General features: G+C 42.7%; 1 long non-coding RNA gene across 1 annotated transcript in view; it reads right to left on the bottom strand.

Annotated features, from left to right (window-relative positions):
- Window positions 1-562: 562 nt before the first annotated feature.
- LOC108288878 overlaps window positions 563-13,573 on the bottom strand; it is a 31,771-nt gene continuing 18,760 nt past the window's right edge. The window contains exons 3-4 of the long non-coding RNA XR_001818881.2: window positions 8,541-8,670; window positions 563-779 (exon numbers count right to left, since the gene is read on the bottom strand). This is a non-coding gene — a long non-coding RNA (uncharacterized LOC108288878). The remainder of the gene's footprint in view (window positions 780-8,540; window positions 8,671-13,573) is intronic.

The following is a 13,573-nucleotide window of genomic DNA, read 5'->3' as shown; positions in this document are numbered from 1 at the left end:
TTTCATAATAATCCCCTCTAATAAAAAGTGTCAGAAGAGGCAGTTTCATGGACTATAACTTTATAGACAATGAGGCTAATCAAGGTGGATATGTTTTCAAACATGGTTATGAGTTCTCAAGCCTCCAAGGTCGAAAGACAGAAATCAACTATAAAATTTTGGTTTCAAATGGCACCATAAAGGCCAATGCCAGTTATAATTTCCAGCCTTTTCTCCTTCAATTCTTATGCCCAACACCATTTCTAATTAGGAAACTGGTCTTCTGTGAGCACCTTAATGAAGTTGTAACTCCTGTGAATTCTTCCATCTGGAACATCTTCCATGTGTTACAGATGAAACCATCCACAGCCATATCAGCTGAAAGTTTGACTTCCAAAGGCCCAGGGCATCCACTGCCTGACAAGCACTTACTTTTTGAATATTTTAAAGACAAGGGAATTAAACACTTCAAAAATAACAAATTCCTCTTTGCATGAAAATATGTTTCCATCTTAGTGATGTAAAAGAATAGCTTGTTATCACGGTACATCTGAAGAAAAAAACAAATTACACATGCAAATGTTTTTTTAGCTAATTAATTCAATTCTGAAGATAAAATTGGGACAGTACAGAATTTCAAGCAGATTCCTAATAAGATGTGGAATTTAGCAAATTCAGCCTAGGTACCAGAACATCTATTTCCAGTAGATAAAGCTTCTTGTGGCTGCTTAGGTTGGTCATTCCAGACCAAGGTTTGCAAAAAGCCTTAATATACTGATTAGATATTTGTCCCATTATTCCTGCAATGTAAAAATTTCAGGGTCAAAATCTAGACTAAATTTGTGGAAACTCTCGTTACCTTGTACAAATTAAAATACCACCCAGGAGAATGGAATTCACCTCTCATAGTGATATAAAGACAACATTATAAAACCTATATCAGTTATACAATTAAACCAGTCTGAATTTTTTAATTCGTCGAAAGGACATGGGTTTGAAGTCATACATATCTGGATTTGGATAATTAATCGGCCAGCTATTTGCTATGTGAGAGAACAAAACATCATTAAAAATCCCTAATACATACTCAATATTTTTTTATCTGTAAGGTGGAATTAAAAATATCCACCTCAGGGTTTTGTCACTGTTGTTTGTTATAAGAATTAGAACCAAAATGTATTTGTGTTTAAGAAAAAAACATGTATCGTTATAACCCCCAGATGCCTTTTATGCGTGTTTGCTTCTAATTAAAAAAATAAAATAAAGAATCCTTTTGTTTTGTCATGAAACCAAGATCTTTTGAACACAAAAATCTTGAGGAAGTCTTCGGATTTCAAGAAGGCATCAGTAGAAGAGGTGATTAAGCTTGTTTCATCCAGAATTCCAGAATCTGGAAAGATTCTAGATCAGGGGTTCCCAACCCCTGGGCTGCAGACCAATCCATGACCTGTTAGGAACGGGGCTGAACAGCGTGACCATTGGACAGGCCAGCATGACCACCTGAGCTCTGCCTCCTCTCAGATCAGCAGCAGCATTAGATTCCCATAGGAGCCGGAACCCTATTGTGAACTGCGCATGCATGGGATCTATGTTGTACACTCCTTATGAGAATCTAACTCATGCCTGATGATCTGAGGTGGAACAGTTTCATCCCAAAAACATCCCCACCACCCCACCCACCCATCCATCGAAAAGTTGTCTTGCCGTGAAACCTCTCCCTGATGACAAAAGCTTGGGGACCACTGCTCTAGATTGCACAGTAGATAAACTATCTCAGAGTCTGGAATATAGTAGATGCTCAAGAAACTCTTTCTTTTCTGGAAGCATTGTTTCTGTGCTAGAATATCTTTGTTTTTGAGAAGTACCACCAAGTTTCCTATTTCCTTTTTCTCTAAACTTTTATTTTAGTTTCAGAGACTCGTGTGCAAGTTTGTGATATAGATAAATTACATGTCACAGGGGTTTGGTGTACAGATTGTTTCATCACCCAGGTGTTAAACATAGTAGTTGGTAGGTAGTTTTTTGATGCTCACCTGCCACTCCCCCTCCACCCTCAAGTAGGTCCTGGTGTCTGATATTTCCTTTCTGGTGTCCATGTGCACTCAACTTTTAGCTCCCACTTGTAAGTGAGAACATGCAGTATTTGGTTTTCTATTCCTGTGTTAATTCACTTAGGAAAATGATATCTGGCTCCATACATGGAGCACCAAATCCCTCCAGCCCAGCAGCAAGGAGACAGAATTTTTACTCTGTCTCTGGTGGTGGGGCTCAGGACAAGCATTTGGAAGCCTGAGGGAAAAGAAAAGTGTACAAAAGGGACATAAAATATAGACATACAGTCTACCACACCCTGCCCTGTGGCCAGGAAAGACACGGCTGCTCTGTCACAGAGCTGCATGAGAGATCAAATAAATTTCTATTATTCACATGTACCAGTGAAAAGGAGACTTTCTGATATCTTGACTCAAGGTCATGACTCTGAATGTCCCTACCAGTGAGAAAAGAAAAATGCTGGGGGTCCCTGAGCTGGAAGAAACCTCCTGGGTTGCACCAGATAGACTTGTCCAGACCCAAGAAGTCAGAGCTTTAGCCTGGATTCTGTGAGATAAAGATGACCTGAGCCGATATCCCAGAAAAGAGGTGAAAGCAAGGCAAAGAGACAGCAGCACCAAGTAATGGGTCCAGTCAAGAAGAAACAATGGAGTTTGAATAGAGAGCTGAAAAATGGGACACTGAGCCCAGAAAATGCCTGGCAGGGGCATTAGATCAGGCTGGAACTTTGGGATTTCCAATATTTCCCATATCTTAAAGGACTCAGACGAAGAAGGGCAGTTAGGAGGAAGAGACCCAGAGCAGGGATATCAGGGGAAGGTGAGGAGTCTGAAAAACTGAGCTATCATTGTCAAAACAATTTTTATCTCCAAGGAATACCCTAGACCCTATACTTCACCCAGGAAAATTCCAAGGATAAGAAAACGTTTCTTCCTAGACAAGCAATTGAGACCACTTTGATCTTCCTGCTTGTGTGAATGAATCACAAATTCCTCCAAGTCCTATTGAATGAATTCAACATGAGCAGAGATGCTTCCTTTTCTTCTCTGTAAAATACACCACCAACATCTCTTTTCTTAAATGCTCCTGAGGTTCTCCCACTGGCCGTTGACTTCTCTGAACCTCGGGCTTCTCATCTATCAAATGGCGAGGATAATACTGAAATGGTGACAAGGCTTCAGAGGGAATTTCAGTAGGAATCAGGAAAGCCATCCTAGGCTCTCTGGTTACGCAGTGAGAATTCTGGAGTTAAATGTCTCAGTATCATGGGCCTTGTTTATGTCCTCTGAAATTCATTTCTAAAATAGCCGTATCTAGAAAACAAAGCCACCCAGATGACCTGAATGCCCTCTTGCTTTGAACCTTTTACCTCCATCTCGAACTAGTAGAGGAGTCCAACTTCATGTAATCTTGTTGGGTATCAGAAGCACACTGCCTCACTTGGGAAAGACCATGATAATAACAGCAATGTCAGGAGTTCAGAAAAGTCCAGATGCATGTAAAAACTGTTCAGGGATTCAGGTGATTGCTCATACCTGGAAATACGGTTATGTGGGAAAAGCTCAGAAAGTTATTTAAGTCTCCATCATCTCCATTCTTTACTTATCAAGACAGGTGGGTCTCTACAGTAGTGGCAACAATAGCTACCATTTATTAAGTATTTATATCAGGGATGGTTAAGTATATTATGTCTTGTCTCTTTATAACTGCCTTATGAGATGAGTAATATCATTTATTTTCATTTTAACAATTAGGCAACTGAGGCACAACAGGATGAAATAACTTGCCCAAGATTACCCAAACATAAAGTGGTAAAGCTAATATTTCAACTCAGGCTGGTGATCCAGGACCCAAGTTTTAAGCTTCTGCCTCTACTGCATTCTGAGTTGGGGAAAGTAGATGATTTTAGATGGGAGAGGAAGGGTTGATTTCTATAAATATTGGTGGCAACATTCCCCTTGATGCTGAGATTTAGACACCATAATGCCAGGGGCTTTATGAATTAATAGGGTTGACTTTATGTGAGTCAGACCTGTTCTTATCTTCCCTGCGTGACTCCAGGCCCCGAGGGGAAGTTTACAGAAGACAAAAAAGCAGAAGACAAGAACTCTGACCATCTGACCCACCCCTCCGAGCACAGCGAGGGCCAGGGTTCCCAACACCAGGTCTCTCCCCAAGCAACCTTCTAACGTTGTTGATTTCCAAATCCCAAAATCCCCACCCATGCAGCATTGTGGGGAGAAGAGAAGGATGTCATCCTTGCTTTTTAATTCCCTTTTTCATCTTCTTATCACAAGTTCCTTGGTAATTTTCCAATTTCAAAGGAAATATTTGGAAGGATATCTGAGGACTGAATTTGTTCATGTTTTACACCAAATGCTTTCAACATGAGAATCCGCCCAGTCGTATCTAATAAAAATATCCTTCCTGAGCTGGTACCAGGAGGTTTCATTAAAATAGCAGTTGATAAGCAGAGCTGATTTAGCACCAAGGAAAAAAATCACAGGCGTATCATGCCTTTGGAATTCAAGAGCACAGCTGAATCAAGGCCCTGTTTAGTTGTCTTAGGACCATATTCTAAGTTTTGCCCTTTCAGATACTGAGGCATACACTGTAGGGGAGAATAAATAGCTTTTCTTTCCATCTTGGGTTCATGGCTGAAACCCCTATTACAAAAGACAGATTAACAAGAGAAAAGCATACAAATTTATTTAATGCAAGTTTTATGTGACACAAGAACCTCTGGAAATGAAGACCCAAAGAAAAGGGGAAGTCTGTGTATTTCTATGTTAAGTTTGGGGTGGCGTGTCCCAAACCCAATCAGTACTACATCAAACCATACTGAATTGTCAAATTGGGAGAATTTTCAGAAATCTTCCTCTATCCATCGTGCCAGAGGCAGAGAAACCTGACGTGGATGATTGCTGATGCCCTAGAACTCAGGTGCTCTCCTGCCTGTGAGTCAAAGCCTCTGTGAGCACTCTGAGAGATTTCTTCCCAGGGTTTCATTCTCCTGAAGACAATTGCCTAATTAACAAAAAAGCCAGACAGGGGCCCAGACAAATGGTTCCTAATATGTTCATTAGTGTATTTTCAAAGTTATTGCATATCACCATGGGTCTTCTGTGAGTGCTGGGAACTCCAAATTGAACAGGAATCTCACCTGCAAGAAGCTTACCATCCGACAAGGGAGGTAAAATGTGCACAATGCAAGATGGAAAGTCATCATTGCTAAGAATGAATGAAAAGGAGGAAAGAATTATTCCCAGCTAGGAGGAGCATGGAATGCTTCCTGAAGGAGGCATCTGAACCAAGTTTTGATTTTTGGCAAGAACTGGGTGTCAAGGATGGGATGGAGCGTTCTCCAAGCATGCTTCAAGGGGTTATTAGCATAAGAAGATAGAAGAGCAGGGGCTGTGTGCAAACAAAGGGAGTACTCAGACATTCAGGCTGCCCAGAGCAAAAGGTGTATGATTAGCTTTAGTGGAAAAAATGGTCAGAATATAGTAATCGGCTTCTGTTTTCTGTACATAAGTTTGCTCATTAATCCAATGCACATACTGAGGTCCTTTCCACCATAGTTAATTTCTACTTCTAACACCATCATTTTGATACAGCAGAAACCTTGGGGTTTTGATAAAGGTGAGAGGTATGGAGAGGCGTGAGTTAAAACTCTGGAAAGCAAAAGCATCCTTATAACCCTCTAATTTTTGTCACTCTGGTCTAATTCGGATGTCTTTGCATATTATGATTCCCCTGCCTGACACACCTTTCTCTACCTTTCTCTGGGGTTCTAGAGACTCAACTCAAATATCACCTCTTCTGTAATGAAGGCTGCCTGCTTCCTGGCCCACTTGGCAGTTCTGAGCTCCAGGTTCCCTCTTCTGCTTCCTCATAACACTCCGCCCATCTCTTCAGCCCTTGTCACAATTTGCTAAATTTATCTGTGTAAGTAACAACAGAACTGGTAAGGACAGGCACCATGTCCTGAGCACTCAGGATGTGCTGGATTTTCCCTGCACCATCACTTCCTCAGAAGGACTGGAACTCATTATGGACAATGTCCTTATCCTAGAGTGAAGGGCATTGACCTGGAACCAGACTGCCTGGGTTGGCATCTTGGCTTTGCCAGTTCTTTAGCTGTGTGAACTTGGGGAACTTACCAACCTCTTTGTGCTTTTGTATTTTGCCTCGGAAATATGGGGATAGCAGTAACACTTATATCATGAGTATTCTTGAAATGGCCATGAATCATAAGAGAAAGCAGAGGCCCCCACGGGTTTAGCGGAGGGTGGTACGTAATGTACCTCGTAGGCACCATATACAGAAATGTTTATTTTGTGATGTTTATTTTTAAACTCAGAGTTCTCTATGCTTAGCAACTGTGTTAACCCATTTATGCCTGAGGCTGCAACTTTTTGAATTTTTTCAATGAGACCTTGGTTATGACCTTGAGCAGTAAGATATAAATATAACTCCCTCATGCTTAGCATTCCAATAATGGAACACTAGGCATAAACGGGTTTTAAGCACATAAGCAAATTTCCCAAGTCCCTCCCGGCTCCAGTATTTCCCAGTCCCAGCTGCCACTCAGTGGCCTTGGGGTCCCTTGGAAATGCTATGTCATCCCAATGCATCAGTGTTCGTCCCAGGGGTAGAACCTCCGAGCCTGGGTAGGGCACCCAGTACACAGATGTTTCAGTTTATGCCTGAGACTTACAGCTATGGAAACACCACCTTTCAAAACTTTATGCTTTTTTGTTTCCAATACATGAATTAGGTCTCAAAAAAGAAAAAGAAAAAAGAAAAGTAACAGATCTGTTTTGTGCCAGAGCTGTCTGGTCCCTCCAAACACTTAATCCAGCCGCTCTCATTGTCTGGGATCAAAGCACCTTCCCCACACTGTAGCTTTGTTCTACTTGGAGCAGATGAACAGGCTGAAAGAACTCCTTCAGGCTTCCTGCCCCTCCCTTCCCCTGAGCTTTGAGAGAACAAAGAGATTTACAAGGCTAGGATCCCAACTACAAGGTGCTAATGATCAGAATCACATGCATCTGAGGTCTGGACAAGCCTTCCTAAGTCAGAAGGCTTCCAGCAGCAGGGGAGGCACGTAAGGGAGGAGAAAGCACTCACAGGCATAAGTAGATCTCACCCACGACGGAAACCCTGTCCTCTGAGAGTCAGGCAGGCTCCACTGGGCCCTGTTCCTCCCCTGCCCAGCACTTGAAAGTAGCTATTTAGTCTCAGCCTGTGCTGAGAATGACAAAAGAGTTTGCTCTCCCAGAGCGCAAACTCTGGGAGACCTGTTTAGCATGAATCAGCATCACCTCGAGGGTTTGTTAAAATATAGCTTGCTAAGCCCCAGTTCTGAGTTTTTGATTCGGTAGGTCTAGGTAGAACTCCAGAATTTGCATTTCTAACAAATTCCCAGATGCTGCTGGTTCAGGGACAATCCTTTGACAACCTCTATTCCAGATTCATATACAATAAACCATTCAGAGCCTATATAGTCTCCAATCTCAGCTTCCAGCTGCCTCTTCCAAGGATCTGGAGATCCCATGAGCAATGAGCAGAATAAGTAGTCATTGCCAAGTCAGATCTTGGTCCTTTCACACACATCCCAGCATGGTTTGGTCAAGGTGGAAACATGAATGTCCCACTCTAAAACTCTTAATATAAACCACAGAGATGCACTGCATAATACTGTGAAAAGCAGAGTAACCTGTACCATAGCAGAGTGGGTGAGAGAGGAGATTTCTAAGGCAGATTCCCTGGATCCTGCAAGCCCTCTTACTAACTGGGTGACCATGGACAAGATGCTTAAACTGTTAGCCTCTGTCTCCTTACTTGAAAACTGTGGAGCTAAATGAGCTTCCCATCACATGGTTGTTAGAAAGAGTGAACAATATAACCCAAATATGACCTCATGTCAGGCTCTATGGACAGCGATAATTTTAAAAACCAACTTAAACTACATAACCTGCCTCTAATCTAAACTCTCTGCCTTTTTGTGGGCTCAGCTTCTGCCTGCAACCTGTGGCAGTAGGTAGGATGATTTCAACATCAGTGAGCAAAATAAATGCCTTCTCACCTAAAGTCCCAACAGCTGATAGATACCTCACTGAGCAGAGACATGGGCACCGAGATTTCACATATGCATGCCATTACTTACCTCTACCCCGGCAACAAGAACACACGGCATTCCTGTTTCACCTAGCTGTGCCCGGGTTTCTGATATGTACATTTACATTCCAGCCCACACTGCCAAGGCAATGCCTGTTTCATGGAAAATGACCTTTGCTGGAGAAAGGGTCTCATTACATTTGCAGATATGAGCTGAAGTTTATGGAATTCCAGAGTGATTCTTTAAAGACAAACTTCAGGAAGAGGATGCTAGCTCAAGTTGTCAGAACAAATCCCCAAACATTTTGTCTTAGTCCATTTTGTGCTGCTATTACAGAATGCCTAAGATTGGGTAAGGATAAAGAAAAGAAATTTATTTGGCTCACAGTTCTGGAGGCTGAAAAGTCCAAAGGCATGCACCACCATCTACTCAGCATTCACTGAGGGTCTCCTTGCTACAGTATCCCTCGGCAGAAGGTAGAAGAGTTAGAGAGCACGCAGGCACACCTTGCTAACCTATAGTTAGGGAAGAAAGGGGGCTGAACTCATTCTTTTTTCAGGAACCCACTCCTGACCTTACGGTTCTAATCCATTCATGAGGGCTCTGGTCACCTCTAAAATGTGCTACCTTTTAACACTGCTGCATTGGGGATTAAGTTTTCAACACATGAAATTTCAGAAACACTTTTGAACCATAGCACATTTTCTATTTGAAACAGAAAAAAAATAAAAGCAAAAAACATTATGGTGATTTTTTTTTTCTTTATCTTGTTAACCTTGAAAGTAGATGCATCAGGACTGACTCCCCCAGGATTCTGCTCAGGAAAGTGTTGAAAGGGAAGAACATCAGCTTGAGTTTAGCTATAAGCACTTTCTGTCCATGGGCTAATTTTCTGAAGTTCTCTGTGAGCAAGCTAAGATTTTCTATGAAATCTCAAAATAATCAAATCAATGACCAGATACTTTCGATGTCACACAGCTGAAGCAACTGTGAGGGGCAAGACAGTTCACACAGGCTGCCAGCTGGGCTCACAGTCACTACATAATCATGCACATGGTACATGGTACAAAAGGCAGACTGTGGTCCCCAGCAGCTCAGGAAATCGAACAAGAGGTGTCCATGTCAAGACAGAAACTGGAGAGTGTAATAGACGCACTAGACCTTGTGAGCGAAAACCGTACCAAAAAAAAAAAAAAAAAATAGTACGCAGGTGGTAGAACATGCTCATTCATGCAAATAGTTCTCAAATCACTTTCTCAAGTGCCAGTAAAATAAATTGTATTTTTGAGAATGTACGCAGTCAAGTCAAGCTGTCTACAACCAACCAATGTGACTCTTCCTTGGTGAATCCAACCAAGTGCTGTTTCGGATACTTAACTTTGGGGGTTGGGACAAGGCAGCACTGCCTGCACCTGGAAAGAGAAGCCTTATCTCTGTGGACCAGATTCCCACATTTCAGACTCACGGAGATAGATAAGCAAAGTCCCAATCTATTCATTCCTCTCCCAGAAATTCAGCTGTTACATAAGCCAGTGCTTTCCTCTTCACTGTCTGTCTGTTCTGTCCCTGTTTCATACACACTAGGGAAAAGGCCTCCTGAGGAGTCTCAGATCAGAGCATGGCCCAAGCTGAGGATCCACAGTAGATGAAGGTCAACAAAGAGGCCCGATACACTTGTGGGTCAGAGCTCCTGAGTTGTAGCTGCTGCACTAGCATGGTAGACTGAATAACAATCCCAAAGACATCCACGTTCTTATCCCTAGAAGCTATAAACACCTTACATGGCACAGGGTGTTGTGCAGTGGTGAAGACATTAAGGATCTTGAGAAATAGATTATTTCAAATTATTGAAGGGGGCCCTAAATGTAATCATAAGTGTTCTTAGAAAGGCAAAAAGAGACTGGACTGTGGAGACAGGAGTTGCTGAGATGACTGCAGCAAGATGCTGAAGGGCTAGCCTTGAAGATGGGGAAGGGGCTGGGAGCCCAAGATGGCAAGAAACGCAGCTCTAGAAGCTAGAAAAGGCAGAAGATTCCATTCTCCCTTGGAGCATTCAGAGGGTGTGCAGTCTTGGACCTTGATTTTGGCCCAGTGAAACCACTTCTGACTTCCAGAAGTGTGAGAAAATATGTGTTGTTTTCAATCTCCACGTTTGGAGTAATTTGTTATAGCAGCCACAGGAAACTAATATAACTGAGCACTACCAAAATTCTGCTTCATTGAACTGCCCTTTTCCCTGTTCCCCATAGGCTCATCCCATATCCTCCTTTTAACACCATCTCCCCCAGAGAGTCACCCACAACTCACTGGTCTTCCATGCCCATTAATCATGCCCATAGGTGATAACCAGCAGTCCCCTTCGACAGGACTCCCCTGTCAGTGGAGGTGTGTTGGGTTGTCTGTGTGTGCAAGACATGACGGGCATCCAAGATGTGTCCAAAGACGTCAGTTCTACGTCCCCTTGACTGTGACGTTTAATCACTCAGGGCACAGACTGTGAGATCTTAATGAGCTTTCTGACTACATTCCTATTTTAAACTGCAGGGATTTTTCACTTTTTCTAAAAAAGATGACAATAACTTTACAAGATTTTGGTGAGCATCAAATATATATTTTTTCCACATACCCACAAATGCTTGTCTTTTTCTTAACTTATTTTAAGTTCAGGTTTACTTGTGCAGGTTTGTTACATAGGTAAGCCTGTGTCTTGGGGGTTTGTTGTACAAATTATTTTATCACTCAGATATTAAGTCTAGTACCTGATTATTTCATCACCCAGATATTAAGTCTAATACCTTTACTTGATCCTCTCCCTCCTTCCACCCTCCACCTTTCAATCGGCCCCAGTGTATGTTGTTCCCCTCTATGTGTCCAAGTGTTCTCATCATTTGTAATTTTAGGTGAATTCTTTCTATAAAAAACTAGCAATGGTTCACTATGGAGTCCAGTTTTCTATGTCATATGTAAGAGTGTGACACATGCAAGGGTGACTCTATGACTCAGTACACAATAGCCCTATGCCATGGGATATTCTTATTATGCCCATTGTGTAGATGAGAAAACTGAGTTCTAGAAAGTTTAGGGAATGTGTGCAAGGTTACACTGCTGATCGAGTTCACACAGTCAAGCTGGCACTGGAGCCTAAGCATTCTGACTCCAGGGGTCTGTCCACTTAAACGCCTCATACCACCATACTGAATGTATATGAGAATGACTGTAACAGTCATTATAGCTTCCGTGGATCCTGATGTAGTACTGACCATTGCCCCTGCCTGGCATGCCTTTGCCTGGTCCGGTCATCCGCCAGGCTTCAACGGCTGAGAACTGTGTCTTCCCAGTTCAGGAGACATGAACAGAAGCCATAGCTCGGTGCTGATGCTAATTGCCTCCGAGTCTGTATGTTGCATAATGAGACCACCTAACAAGCCATGGGCTGTAAAAAAGTCCTTGTCCCATTTCCAAAGCTTGTGATTTGAGGGAGATGAGGCTCAGATGGAACTCCAAGGCTGAGCCTGAACCTCGTCAACTGGAACTGAAATTTTTGGTTGAAGTGTGAGGCAGCCTATTACCCACATTCAGGAGCAGTTTAAACACATTCAGTCCCTTTGAGTGAGAAGCTCCCAACATGCCTCCCCACGTTTTATTGTAGTCTTCTGCACTGATCTGTTTCATAAATATTCATTAAGCATCTACAGCTCTTCTGAACACCAAGGCTGGAACAATGAAGCTCCACTCTATGCATGAAAGAAACATGCAGCCAGGTGCAGTGGTTCTCACCTGTAATCCCAACACTTTGGGAGGCCAAGATGGGAAGATCACAAGGTCAGGAGATTGAGACCATCCTGGCCTCAATCTGTACTAAACATGGTGAAACTCCATCTGTACTAAAAATACAAAAGTTACCTGGGTGTGGTGGCATGCACCTGTAATCCCAGCTATATGGGAGGCTGAGGCAGGAGAATTGCTTTAACCCAGGAGATGGAGGTTGCAGTGAGCTGAGAACACACTGCTGCACTCCAGCCTGGTGACAGAGTGAGACTCCGAAACATGCAAAGTGGTGCACAGGCCAGCCAGTCATGAAGATCTGGTATTAGGGCCCAGGGAGAAAGTGGTTAAATTGACCCAGAAGAATTGAGGAAAGATTCATAAAGACATTGATGTTTACTGGAATTGTTAAGTCTTGCCAAACATGGAGGGAAGACTTCCCTATCGAAGAGAGGGAGAAGCTTACACATACACAAACTTGAATGGGTTAATGAAAAAAACATCAGTGAGGCTAGAAATCTGGGGATATGGGAGGAGACTGAGTGGAAGATTGCGCTTACAGTTCTAGAGGCAAGAGATGGAACTGCCCTTCCATACCACAGCCTGATTGGGATTAAGATTATATACCAGGCTTACTGCAGTGAAGTCTTACATGGACTGAGCCTTCAACCTTTCTTCCCTCTCTTGCTTCAAACTCTTGAACCTGAGCTCCAAAACGTGTCACTGCAATGCTCCCATGTTAATGAGCGAACAACGTCAAGGCATCTCATTCATATGCAAACGCTCTGACACAGATGCTATATGAAATGAATTCAGATGGAATATGCCAGCATCCTTTTTTTTCTTAATCCTTCCAGAGAGTTATGATGTTGCTACATAAGTTAATGAGAGGAATGGAAGAGCAAACACCGCTCTAGAAACCTATCAACAGTATAACTATTTAGATGGGTATTAAAGCCAGACACTGTCATATAATTTGAGGGTATGGCTGAAGACATCTTAAGAATATTTTGTTACTGACAATTGAATCATAATTTTAACAGACATCTCCAAAAAGAGAAGCAGTGGTAGCAGCCATGTAACATTTATTTAGGAGCTGGTGAAGATCTTTGATTCAAAGTGCTGGCTGAAATGACAGAACCCAGCTCTTGGGATGTCAGACCTGCCAAACAGTTAGAATTTTATTAGAATAGTAAGTGCCCAAGAAATATCAATGCCGTGCTCGATAGATAGGTACTATGCAAAGTGCTTTACGTACATTCTCCATTTAATCCTCACAGCAGCTTTGAGTGGCAACTTTTATTACTCTCCTTTATGGATGAGCAAACTGAGGCACAGAGAGGGCAAGCAATTTGCCCAAGGTCACACAGCTAACGAGAGAAGGGGTGGAGATTCCAACCTAACAATCTGGCTTGACTCTCACCCACTGTCCTCTACGCCCTGTGGGCAATGAATTCTACTGCTCTAGTCTCAAAGGTGAGGAAACAGAGCCTCGTTCAGGAATAAGTGACCTGGCCAAGTCTCCTGCAGACACTTAAGAATAAAAATATTTGGGCCGGGTGTGGTGGCTCACACCTGTAATCCCAGCACTTTGGGAGGCAGAAGTGGGTGGATCAAGAGGTCAGGTGTTGGAGACCAGCCTGGCCAATACGG

Source organism: Cebus imitator, unplaced genomic scaffold (genome assembly GCF_001604975.1).
Source record: "Cebus imitator isolate Cc_AM_T3 unplaced genomic scaffold, Cebus_imitator-1.0 Scaffold385, whole genome shotgun sequence".
Taxonomy (NCBI): domain Eukaryota; kingdom Metazoa; phylum Chordata; class Mammalia; order Primates; family Cebidae; genus Cebus; species Cebus imitator.
This window is presented reverse-complemented; position numbering and strand designations above follow the sequence as displayed.